At 39.1% G+C, this 13,057-nt stretch overlaps 1 long non-coding RNA gene across 1 annotated transcript; it reads left to right on the top strand.

Moving 5' to 3' along the window:
• The first annotated feature begins 8,555 nt into the window (after positions 1–8,555).
• Positions 8,556–12,697, top strand: LOC129855999 (uncharacterized). The gene is made up of 3 exons (XR_008759588.1): positions 8,556–8,680; positions 8,972–9,081; positions 12,089–12,697. It is a non-coding gene; the product is annotated as an uncharacterized LOC129855999 (long non-coding RNA).
• The last annotated feature ends 360 nt before the right edge of the window (positions 12,698–13,057 follow it).

Raw genomic sequence — 13,057 nt, 5'->3', positions numbered from 1 at the left:
GAGACATCTCTGAATAACTATTATCTCTGGTGTCCATGTCACACAGGAGACAGTAAATGTAGACCTCAGGCCCTCTCTGAGAAAGACAGAGACATCTCTGAATAACTATTATCTCTGGTGTCCATGTCACACAGCAGACAGTAAATGTAGACCTTAGGCCCTCTCTGAGAAAGACAGAGGCATCTCTGAATAACTATTATCTCTGGTGTCCATGTCACACAGCAGACAACAGTTATTCTTTGTGAGTGCACCATCTTGCATTGAGCTCTCTACTGTTCATCCTGCTGCTGGTGTCAACATCACATCAGAGTCTCAGTTTAAACCACTGCTTAAAGCTTAACAGGAAGTGGACCGCCTGAGTTTCAAATGGTGTGAATGACATCACCACTGAAAACCCTCTGAGATGCAGACATACATTCTAACACATGTCTCTGAATAGCTCTCCTCACTGAGAACAGCAGAGATGAAAATAACTATACATGGCCATCGATGGCGTGCAAGACGAAATGTGTTAAACTACTAAGAGTATGAAGCACAAAAAACTAAACTAATATAAACTAAATATACAAACTAATATACACTGTAGTAAACTAAACTAATGTAAACTAAATATACAAACTAATCTACACTGGTAAACTAAACCAATATAAACTAAATATACAAACTAATATAGAGTGTTGTAAACTAAACTAATATAAACTAAATATACAAACTAATCTACACTGTGGTAAACTAATATACACTAAATATACAAACTAATCTACACTGTGGTAAACTAAACTAATATAAACTAAATATACAAACTAATCTACACTGTGGTAAACTAAACTAATATAAACTAAATATACAAACTAATCTACACTGTGGTAAACTAAACTAATATAAACTAAATATACAAACTAATCTACACTGGTAAACTAAACCAATATAAACTAAATATACAAACTAATAGAGTGTTGTAAACTAAACTAATATAAACTAAATATACAAACTAATCTACACTGTGGTAAACTAATATACACTAAATATACAAACTAATCTACACTGTGGTAAACTAAACTAATATAAACTAAATATACAAACTAATCTACACTGTGGTAAACTAAACTAATATAAACTAAATATACAAACTAATCTACACTGTGGTAAACTAAACTAATATCAACTAAATATACAAACTAATCTACACTGTGGTAAACTAAACTAATATAAACTAAATATACAAACTAATCTACACTGTGGTAAACTAAACTAATATAAATTAAATATACAAACTAATCTACACTGTGGTAAACTAAACTAATATAAACTAAATATACAAACTAATCTACACTGTGGTAAACTAAACTAATATAAACTAAATATACAAACTAATCTACACTGTGGTAAACTAAACTAATATAAATTAAATATACAAACTAATCTACACTGTGGTAAACTAAACTAATATAAACTAAATATACAAACTAATCTACACTGTTTTAAACAAACATGGTTCTCAGAAAATAAGTCTGGAGTCACGTGGTGGTGGTTAGTGTCGTACTATTGGTTAGACAGTTTCCCCTTTAATGAGGTTGACAGTTAAAACTGTCTCTGACATTAGACTGAGTCACACAGAGGCTCCAGATGTGCAGCGAACAGACACAAACCTACAACTGAGATAACAGCAGACATTACAACAGTAGAAGATACAACAGTAGAAGATACAACAGTAGAAGATACAGCAGTAGAAGTTACAACAGTAGAAGTTACAACAGTAGAAGTTACAACAGTAGAAGATACAACAGTAGAAGATACAGCAGTGGAAGATACAACAGCAGACATTACAACAGTAGAAGTTACAACAGTAGAAGTTACAACAGTAGAAGTTACAACAGTAGAAGTTACAACAGTAGAAGTTACAACAGCAGACATTACAACAGTAGAAGTTACAACAGTAGAAGTTACAACAGTAGAAGATACAACAGTAGAAGTTACAACAGTAGAAGTTACAACAGTAGAAGATACAACAGTAGAAGTTACAACAGTAGAAGTTACAACAGTAGAAGTTACAACAGTAGAAGATACAACAGTAGAAGTTACAACAGTAGAAGTTACAACAGTAGAAGATACAACAGTAGAAGTTACAACAGCAGAAGTTACAAAAGTAGAAGTTACAACAGTAGAAGTTACAACAGTAGAAGTTACAACAGTAGAAGTTACAACAGTAGAAGTTACAACAGTAGAAGTTACAACAGTAGAAGATACAACAGTAGAAGTTACAGCATTAGAAGATACAACAGTAGAAGTTACAACAGTAGAAGTTACAACAGTAGAAGTTACAACAGTAGAAGTTACAACAGCAGAAGTTACAACAGTAGAAGTTACAACAGTAGAAGATACAACAGTAGAAGTTACAACAGTAGAAGTTACAACAGTAGAAGTTACAACAGTAGAAGTTACAACAGTAGAAGCTACAACAGTAGAAGTTACAACAGTAGAAGATACAAGAGTAGAAGTTACAGCATTAGAAGTTACTGCATTTCAACACACGTGTGTAAAGATGTCAGACGAAATCTATGAAAACAGCGATGGATTTAGAGGCAAAAAAATCTATAAAATAAATACAATAGAGAACATGGATATTAATGATGAAATATACAACAACGAAAGACCCAGCATGCCCCGCAAGAAGGATGATGTTGGTGATCAACATTCAGGTAACAGTTTAACCTGGTGTAGTGCTAGACACTGACACACACTTACACCCTGACACACACACATCCTGACACACACACACACACACACACACACACACACACACACACACACACACACACACACACACACACACACACACACACACACACACACACACACACACACACACACACACACAGACACACACAAACTGGATTCTACAACAGACACACACACACACACACACACACACACACACACACACACACACACACACACACACACACACACACACACACACACACACACACACACACACACACACACACACACACACACACACACACACACACACACACATAAACACAGACATTTCTTATTTACATAAATATTCACCCTCCTGAGTCAATACATGTTAGAATCACCTTTGGCAGCGATTACAGCTGTGAGTCTCTGGGTAAGTCTCTAAGAGTCATCACAGCTGTGAGTCTCTGGGTAAGTCTCTAAGAGTCATCACAGCTGTGAGTCTCTGGGTAAGTCTCTAAGAGCGTTGTACACCTGGATTGTACAATATTTGTCTATTATTATTTTCAAAATTCTTCAAGCTCTGTCAAATTGGTTGTTGATCATTGCTTGGCAACCATTTTGAAGTCTTACCATAGACGTTCAAGCAGATTAACATCAGAACTGTAACTCTGCAAACCAGTGTAGATTTGGCCTTGTGTTGTAGGTGGTCTGGTGGAAAGCAGACTGAACCAGGTTTTCTGCTAGGATTTTTCCTGTGCTGATCTCCATTCTATGATTTTTTTTATCCTGAAAAACTACCCAGTCCTTAACAATTACAAGCATAACGATAACATGATGCAGCCACCACTATGATCTAACATATTGAGAGAAGTACTCAGTAATGTGTTGTGTTGGATTTGCCCCCATGTATTCAGTACAAAAAGTGAATTGCATTGCCACATTTTTTTGCAGTATTACTTTAGTACCTTACACATTTAGGCCTCCCCCTCCTCCCATCCACAGAAGAGGAAAGGAGAAGTGTGAATAAACGTCTCTGTACTATTCTCTCTGGTGTCAATGTCACACAGGAGACAGTAAATATAGACCTTAGGCCCTCTCTGAGAAAGACAGAGACATCTCTTTAGAACTATTCTCTCTGGTGTCAATGTCACACAGGAGACAGTAAATATAGACCTTAGGCCCTCCCCGAGGAAGATAGAGACATCTCTGAATAACTATTCTCTCTGGTGTCCATGTCACACAGGAGACAGCACAAAATGATAAAACTCTACAAGGCCATTGATGGTCGACAACAGAGTGATGTAATGCAGAATTTCCTAAACTCGGTCCTGGGAACCCCAAGAGGTGCACCTTTTCGTTCTTGCCACAACAATACACTGATGATACAAATAATTATGAATCAGCTGTGTAGAGATACGTAACCTCTCAAAACTACAATCATGCTCTGTGATGTGATACGTAACCTCTTAAAACTACAGTCATCCACTGTGATGTGATACGTAACCTCTCAAAACTACAGTCATGCTCTGTGATGTGATACGTAACCTCTCAAAACTACAGTCATCCTCTGTGATGTGATACGTAACCTCTCAAAACTACAGTCATGCTCTGTGATGTGATACGTAACCTCTCAAAACTACAGTCATGCTCTGTGATGTGATACGTAACCTCTCAAAACTACAGTCATCCTCTGTGATGTGATACGTAACCTCTCAAAACTACAGTCATCCACTGTGATGTGATATGTAACCTTTCAAAACTACAGTCATCCTCTGTGATGTGATACGTAACCTCTCAAAACTACAGCCATCCTCTGTGATGTGATACGTAACCTCTCAAAACTACAGTCATCCTCTGTGATGTGATACGTAACCTCTCAAAACTACAGTCATCCTCTGTGATGTGATACGTAACCTCTCAAAACTACAGTCATCCACTGTGATGTGATACGTAACCTCTCAAAACTACAGTCATGCTCTGTGATGTGATACGTAACCTCTCAAAACTACAGTCATCCTCTGTGATGTGATACGTAACCTCTCAAAACTACAGTCATCCTCTGTGATGTGATACGTAACCTCTCAAAACTACAGTCATCCACTGTGATGTGATACGTAACCTCTCAAAACTACAGTCATGCTCTATGATGTGATACGTAACCTCTCAAAACTACAGTCATGCTCTGTGATGTGATACGTAACCTCTCAAAACTACAGTCATCCTCTGTGATGTGATACGTAACCTCTCAAAACTACAGTCATCCTCTGTGATGTGATACGTAACCTCTCAAAACTACAGTCATCCACTGTGATGTGATACGTAACCTCTCAAAACTACAGTCATCCTCTGTGATGTGATACGTAACCTCTCAAAACTACAGTCATCCACTGTGATGTGATACGTAACCTCTCAAAACTACAGTCATCCTCTGTGATGTGATACGTAACCTCTCAAAACTACAGTCATCCTCTGTGATGTGATACGTAACCTCTCAAAACTACAGTCATCCTCTGTGATGTGATACGTAACCTCTCAAAACTACAGTCATCCTCTGTGATGTGATACGTAACCTCTCAAAACTACAGTCATCCACTGTGATGTGATACGTAACCTCTCAAAACTACAGTCATCCTCTGTGATGTGATACGTAACCTCTCAAAACTACAGTCATCCTCTGTGATGTGATACGTAACCTCTCAAAACTACAGTCATCCTCTGTGATGTGATACGTAACCTCTCAAAACTACAGTCATCCTCTGTGATGTGATACGTAACCTCTCAAAACTACAGTCATGCTCTGTGATGTGATACATAACCTCTCAAAACTACAGTCATCCTCTGTGATGTGAAACGTAACCTCTCAAAACTACAGTCAGCTCTGTGATGTGATACGTAACCTCTCAAAACTACAGTCATGCTCTGTGATGTGATACGTAACCTCTCAAAACTACAGTCATCCTCTGTGATGTGATACGTAACCTCTCAAAACTACAGTCATCCTCTGTGATGTGATACGTAACCTCTCAAAACTACAGTCATCCACTGTGATGTGATACGTAACCTCTCAAAACTACAGTCATCCTCTGTGATGTGATACGTAACCTCTCAAAACTACAGTCATCCTCTGTGATGTGATACGTAACCTCTCAAAACTACAGTCATCCTCTGTGATGTGATACGTAACCTCTCAAAACTACAGTCATCCTCTGTGATGTGATACGTAACCTCTCAAAACTACAGTCATGCTCTGTGATGTGATACGTAACCTCTCAAAACTACAGTCATCCTCTGTGATGTGAAACGTAACCTCTCAAAACTACAGTCAGCTCTGTGATGTGATACGTAACCTCTCAAAACTACAGTCATGCTCTGTGATGTGATACGTAACCTCTCAAAACTACAGTCAGCTCTGTGATGTGATACGTAACCTCTCAAAACTACAGTCAGCTCTGTGATGTGATACGTAACCTCTCAAAACTACAGTCAGCTCTGTGATGTGATACGTAACCTCTCAAAACTACAGTCAGCTCTGTGATGTGATACGTAACCTCTCAAAACTACAGTCAGCTCTGTGATGTGATACGTAACCTCTCAAAACTACAGTCAGCTCTGTGATGTGATACGTAACCTCTCAAAACTACAGTCAGCTCTGTGATGTGATACGTAACCTCTCAAAACTACAGTCAGCTCTGTGATGTGATACGTAACCTCTCAAAACTACAGTCAGCTCTGTGATGTGATACGTAACCTCTCAAAACTACAGTCAGCTCTGTGATGTGATACGTAACCTCTCAAAACTACAGTCATGCTCTGTGATGTGTGTGAATTCACAGGGTCCCATTTTACTCCATGTGAATATATTGTCACTTCAATGCTTTAATCACATGTTAAAATGTATATACACTGTGGTAAACTAATATAAACTAAATATACAAACTAATCTACACTGTGGTAAACTAAACTAATATAAACTAAATATACAAACTAATCTACACTGTGGTAAACTAAACTAATATAAACTAAATATACAAACTAATCTACACTGTTTTAAACAAACATGGTTTTCAGAAAATAAGTCTGGAGTCACGTGGTGGTGGTTAGTGTCGTACTATTGGTTAGACAGTTTCCCCTTTAATGAGGTTGACAGTTAAAACTGTCTCTGACATTAGACTGAGTCACACAGAGACTCCAGCTGTGCAGCGAACAGACACAAACCTACAACTGAGATAACAGCAGACGTTACAACAGTAGAAGATACAGCTTTAGAAGATACAACAGTAGAAGTTACAACAGTAGAAGATACAACAGTAGAAGTTACAACAGTATAAGATACAACAGTAGAAGTTACAACAGTATAAGATACAACAGTAGAAGTTACAACAGTAGAAGTTACAGCATTTGAAGATACAATAGTAGAAGTTACAACAGTAGAAGATACAAGAGTAGAAGATACAAGAGGTCTGAAAACTTTCCAAATGCACTGTAGCCATTTTATTTAGACTTGTTTTTCTTCCTCGTTATTCACTGTGTATTTATTTCTTGTGTCACTATTTTAAACGTTGTATCTTTAACTCTGCATTGTTGGAAAAGGACCCGTAAATCAGCATTTCACTATTAGCATACACCTGTTGTTTACAAAGCAATTTGGATTGAAATAGGTGTCATTTTGGCTGCCTGAACTCTGCAATATGTTTAAGCCAATATTCTGTAAGTTCTGGAAGTCAAGCAGTAGAAAATGTGAGGTGCTGGAACTCAGTTCTGGTGTTCTGTCCCTTGTCAAGCTTGTCTATTTCCCTCAGTGATTCAAACAGCAAATGGACACACATGTAGACACCAAATTAAATGCTGATAAAGAGTAAATTCTTCTGGTAATAATTTGTGCTTCAGTGTCTTGTCAGTGGTGGAAGAGATACTCTGGAGCTGCTGCAGTGTGTCTGGGGCTGCTGTGTGTTCTCCTACTGGCTGGGATCACATGCCTGTTACTCTACCGTGAGTTTGATTTGTTCTCACTCAAACATTCTTCATCATCAGTGGTGTAACGTTCAATTACATTTACATTCCAGTCAATTCCATTCAGAAAGCAAGCCAAATTTCAATTCCAAAAATTGGAAATCAATTGGAATTCCAGTGTATTTCCTGATTTGACTGGAATTGAAATGCAACTGACCCCAACAATTGTAAAGACTGATTAACTTTTACACTGTTACTTTGTTCAATGATCTCATTATTTCAGAGAGAAACCAATTGACCAGTTATAACAGCCTGACCAAAGAGGGAGACCAGTTACAGACAAGCGACAACAACCTGACTGCAGAGAGAGACCAGCTACAGACTAGCAACAACACCCTGACCAAAGAGAGAGACCAGCTACAGACCAGATACAACACCCTGACCAAAGAGAGAGACCAGCTACAGACCAGATACAACACCCTGACCAAAGAGAGAGACCAACATACCAGCGACAACACCCTGACCAAACAGAGAGACCAGCTACAGACCAGATACAACACCCTGACCAAAGAGAGAGACCAGCTACAGACCAGATACAACAGCCTGACCAAAGAGAGAGACCAGCTACAGAAAGAGACAGAACGTCTGAAACAATCTTTAGTTGAGAAAGGTGAGTCAAATTGTCTAATGACTGTTCTGTTTGACAGTCTGTATCAGTTCACATGTCACTTACAAACAGGAAATGTAACTTATATTAAATGAACAATGTGATAAACATTCTCCAACTTCCAAACCATCCATTAGTTAGTTTCTTCCTTGAGTGTCTGATTGATACTTAATTCAATGTTGTATTAAAGTGACTAAAGCAAGAAATGTTCAACTTACAGTGTGTCCTCAAGGATGGAAGAAGCTTAGTAGCAGTTGTTACTACGTCTCTACTGAGTTAAAATCCTGGGAGGAGAGCAGACAGGACTGCAGAGACAGAGGAGCAGACCTGGTGGTCATCAAGAGCCAAGAACAACAGGTGTGTGAGAAAGAGAGAGGGTGACAGAGAGAGAGAAAGAGTGAGAGAGAGAGAGAGAGAGAGAGAGAGAGAGAGAGAGAGAGAGAGAGAGAGAGAGAGAGAGAGAGAGAGAGAGAGAGAGAGAGAGAGAGAGAGAGAGAGAGAGAGAGAGAGAGAGAGAGAGAGAGAGAGAGAGAGAGAGAGAGAGAGAGAGAGAGAGAGAGAGAGAGAGAGAGAGAGAGAGAGAGAGAGAGAGAGAGAGAGGTGTAATGGCTATGTTTTAACAATTTTGTCTCTCTCCCACAACTGCAGACTTTTGTCAATTGGTTATGTGGAGTAAAGAAATATGTCTGGATTGGTCTGACTGACTCTGTTACTGAGGGGACCTGGAAATGGGTGGACGTCACACGACTGACCACAAAGTAAGACATTCATGAATTCTGTGTCACTATGTCATCACTGTCTGGAGTAGAAGGTTCAGATTGGGCAGCCTGATTCTGTGTTGTTTCTTCTACAGGTATTGGATCAGTGGACAGCCTGATTCTATGTGTTGTTTCTCCTACAGGTATTGGAACAGTGGACAGCCTGATTCTGTGTTGTTTCTCCTACAGGTATTGGAACAGTGGACAGCCTGAATCTATGTGTTTCTCCTACAGGTATTGGATCAGTGGACAGCCTGATTCTATGTGTTGTTTCTCCTACATGTATTGGAACAGTGGACAGCCTGATTATATGTGTTGTTTCTCCTACAGGTATTGGAACAGTTGACAGCCTGATTCTGTGTTGTTTCTCCTACAGGTATTGGAACAGTGGACAGCCTGATTCTATGTGTTGTTTCTCCTACAGGTATTGGAAGAGTGGACAGTCTGATTCTATGTGTTGTTTCTTCTACAGGTATTGGAACAGTGGACAGCCTGATTCTGTGTTGTTTCTTCTACAGGTATTGGAACAGTGGACAGCCTGATTATAAGTGTTGTTTCTCCTACAGGTATTATAACAGTGGACAGCCTGATTCTATTTGTTTCTCCTACAGGTATTGGAACAGTGGACAGTCTGATTCTATGTGTTGTTTCTCCTACAGGTATTGGAACAGTGGACAGTCTGATTCTATGTGTTGTTTCTCCTACAGGTATTGGAACAGTGGACAGCCTGATTCTATGTGTTGTTTCTCCTACAGGTATTGGAACAGTGGACAGCCTGATTCTATGTGTTGTTTCTCCTACAGGTATTGGAACAGTGGACAGCCTGATTCTATGTGTTGTTTCTCCTACAGGTATTGGAACAGTGGACAGTCTGATTCTATGTGTTGTTTCTCCTACAGGTATTGGAACAGTGGACAGCCTGATTCTATGTGTTGTTTCTCCTACAGGTATTGGAACAGTGGACAGCCTGATTCTATGTGTTGTTTCTTCTACAGGTATTGGAACAGTGGACAGCCTGATTCTATGTGTTGTTTCTCCTACATGTATTGGAACAGTGGACAGCCTGATTATATGTGTTGTTTCTCCTACAGGTATTGGAACAGTTGACAGCCTGATTCTGTGTTGTTTCTCCTACAGGTATTGGAACAGTGGACAGCCTGATTCTATGTGTTGTTTCTCCTACAGGTATTGGAACAGTGGACAGTCTGATTCTATGTGTTGTTTCTTCTACAGGTATTGGAACAGTGGACAGCCTGATTCTGTGTTGTTTCTTCTACAGGTATTGGAACAGTGGACAGCCTGATTATAAGTGTTGTTTCTCCTACAGGTATTATAACAGTGGACAGCCTGATTCTATTTGTTTCTCCTACAGGTATTGGAACAGTGGACAGTCTGATTCTATGTGTTGTTTCTCCTACAGGTATTGGAACAGTGGACAGTCTGATTCTATGTGTTGTTTCTCCTACAGGTATTGGAACAGTGGACAGCCTGATTCTATGTGTTGTTTCTCCTACAGGTATTGGAACAGTGGACAGCCTGATTCTATGTGTTGTTTCTCCTACAGGTATTGGAACAGTGGACAGCCTGATTCTATGTGTTGTTTCTCCTACAGGTATTGGAACAGTGGACAGCCTGATTCTATGTGTTTCTCCTACAGGTATTGGAACAGTGGACAGCCTGATTCTATGTGTTTCTCCTACAGGTATTGGAACAGTGGACAGTCTGATTCTGTGTTGTTTCTTCTACAGGTATTGGAACAGTGGACAGCCTGATTCTATGTGTTTTTTCTCCTACAGGTATTGGAACAGTGGACAGCCTGATTCTATGTGTTTCTCCTACAGGTATTGGAACAGTGGATAGCCTGATTCTATGTGTTTCTCCTACAGGTATTGGAACAGTGGACAGCCTGATTCTATGTGTTTCTCCTACAGGTATTGGAACAGTGGACAGCCTGATTCGATGTGTTTCTCCTACAGGTATTGGAACAGTGGACAGTCTGATTCTGTGTTGTTTCTTCTACAGGTATTGGAACAGTGGACAGCCTGATTCTATGTGTTGTTTCTCCTACAGGTATTGGAACAGTGGACAGCCTGATTCTATTTGTTTCTCCTACAGGTATTGGAACAGTGGACAGTCTGATTATATGTGTTGATTCTTCTACAGGTATTGGAACAGTGGACAGCCTGATTATATGTGTTGTTTCTCCTACAGGTATTGGAGCAGTGGACAGTCTGATTCTGTGTTGTTTCTCCTTCAGGTATTGGAACAGTGGACAGTCTGATTCTATAGGTTGTTTCTCCTACAGGTATTGGAATAGTGGACAGTCTGATTCTGTGTGTTGTTTCTCCTACAGGTATTATAACAGTGGACAGTCTGATTCTGTGTTGTTTCAACTACAGGTATTGGAACAGTGGACAGCCTGATTCTATTTGTTCATCCTACAGGTATTGGAACAGTGGACAGTCTGTGATTCTATGTGTTTCTCCTACAGGTATTGGAACAGTGGACAGCCTGATTCTATGTGTTTCTCCTACAGGTATTGGAACAGTGGACAGCCTGATTCTGTGTTGTTTCTTCTACAGGTATTGGAACAGTGGACAGCCTGATTCTATGTGTTGTTTCTCCTACAGGTATTGGAACAGTGGACAGCCTGATTCTATTTGTTTCTCCTACAGGTATTGGAACAGTGGACAGTCTGATTATATGTGTTGATTCTTCTACAGGTATTGGAACAGTGGACAGCCTGATTCTATGTGTTGTTTCTCCTACAGGTATTGGAGCAGTGGACAGTCTGATTCTGTGTTGTTTCTCCTTCAGGTATTGGAACAGTGGACAGTCTGATTCTATGTGTTGTTTCTCCTACAGGCATTGGAATAGTGGACAGTCTGATTCTGTGTCTTGTTTCTCCTACAGGTATTATAACAGTGGACAGTCTGATTCTGTGTTGTTTCTTCTACAGGTATTGGAACAGTGGACAGCCTGATTCTATGTGTTGTTTCTCCTACAGGTATTGGAACAGTGGTGAGCCTAATGGTGGAAGAGCTGAGAACTGTGTGTATTTCTACTCCTGGTCATCAGACACAGGAGAATGGTGGGACTATGAATGTTCCTATAAATACAGATGGATCTGTGAGAAATAGGATTCATCCTCGGTACTCTCTCTGAACTACTAAATAAGATTATGCTAAGTACTATCAATGAGAAACTATTTTCTGCTTATTCAATATACCTTGTCAAGTACATACAATATATAACAATACAAATGTATAATACATTATAATAAAATAACAAAACATATGCAATAACAATACAATTAATTGATAACTCAGAAAGACTGTTCTCTCTGTTGTCGTGGAAATTCACCACTAAGGATTTAAATTCAAAGGAAATTAATCAATCTTTATTATCACAGTCGTAGAGGTTTATTGACTCAATACAAGCCTGATGTTAATTTTTATTATTATTACTTTTTAGTTTAGTCTACTTCCTAAATGTTTTTCTTAACTCTACTTGGACTGCACTGTTGGTTAAGCGCTTGTAATTAAGCATTTCACGGTAAAGTCTACACTTGTTGTATTCGGAGCATGTGACAAATAAAGTTTGATTTGATTTGAGACCCTTTATACTGCGACACAAACAAGTCATATCAGCACGGTTGGTTCCTGCATGAGACTGACTGATACCACACCAGGCTTTTTACCTTGAAACTGAGATACTCCTTTTAGTTCCCAGAGCAATGTTCTGGGTGTACGGTGACAATGCCTATACAGTGAGAGTGTTGATTCCTCCCATGTACAGTCAATCAGTTACTCTCATGAATTCAATCAAGTTGGATATTAGAAAAGCACCATTATTCTAAACATACAAGTGGATAAACAGAGAGAAAATGTCACACTATTATATAATAGTTGATCTAAAATGGAGTCTAGAAGGACTGTTCTCTACTGTATAATAGTTGATCTAAAATGGAGTCTAG

Source organism: Salvelinus fontinalis, chromosome 5 (assembly GCF_029448725.1).
Source record: "Salvelinus fontinalis isolate EN_2023a chromosome 5, ASM2944872v1, whole genome shotgun sequence".
Taxonomy (NCBI): Eukaryota; Metazoa; Chordata; class Actinopteri; order Salmoniformes; family Salmonidae; genus Salvelinus; species Salvelinus fontinalis.
Note: the sequence above shows the minus strand (reverse complement) of the source record. Positions and strands in the feature narration are given on the sequence as shown.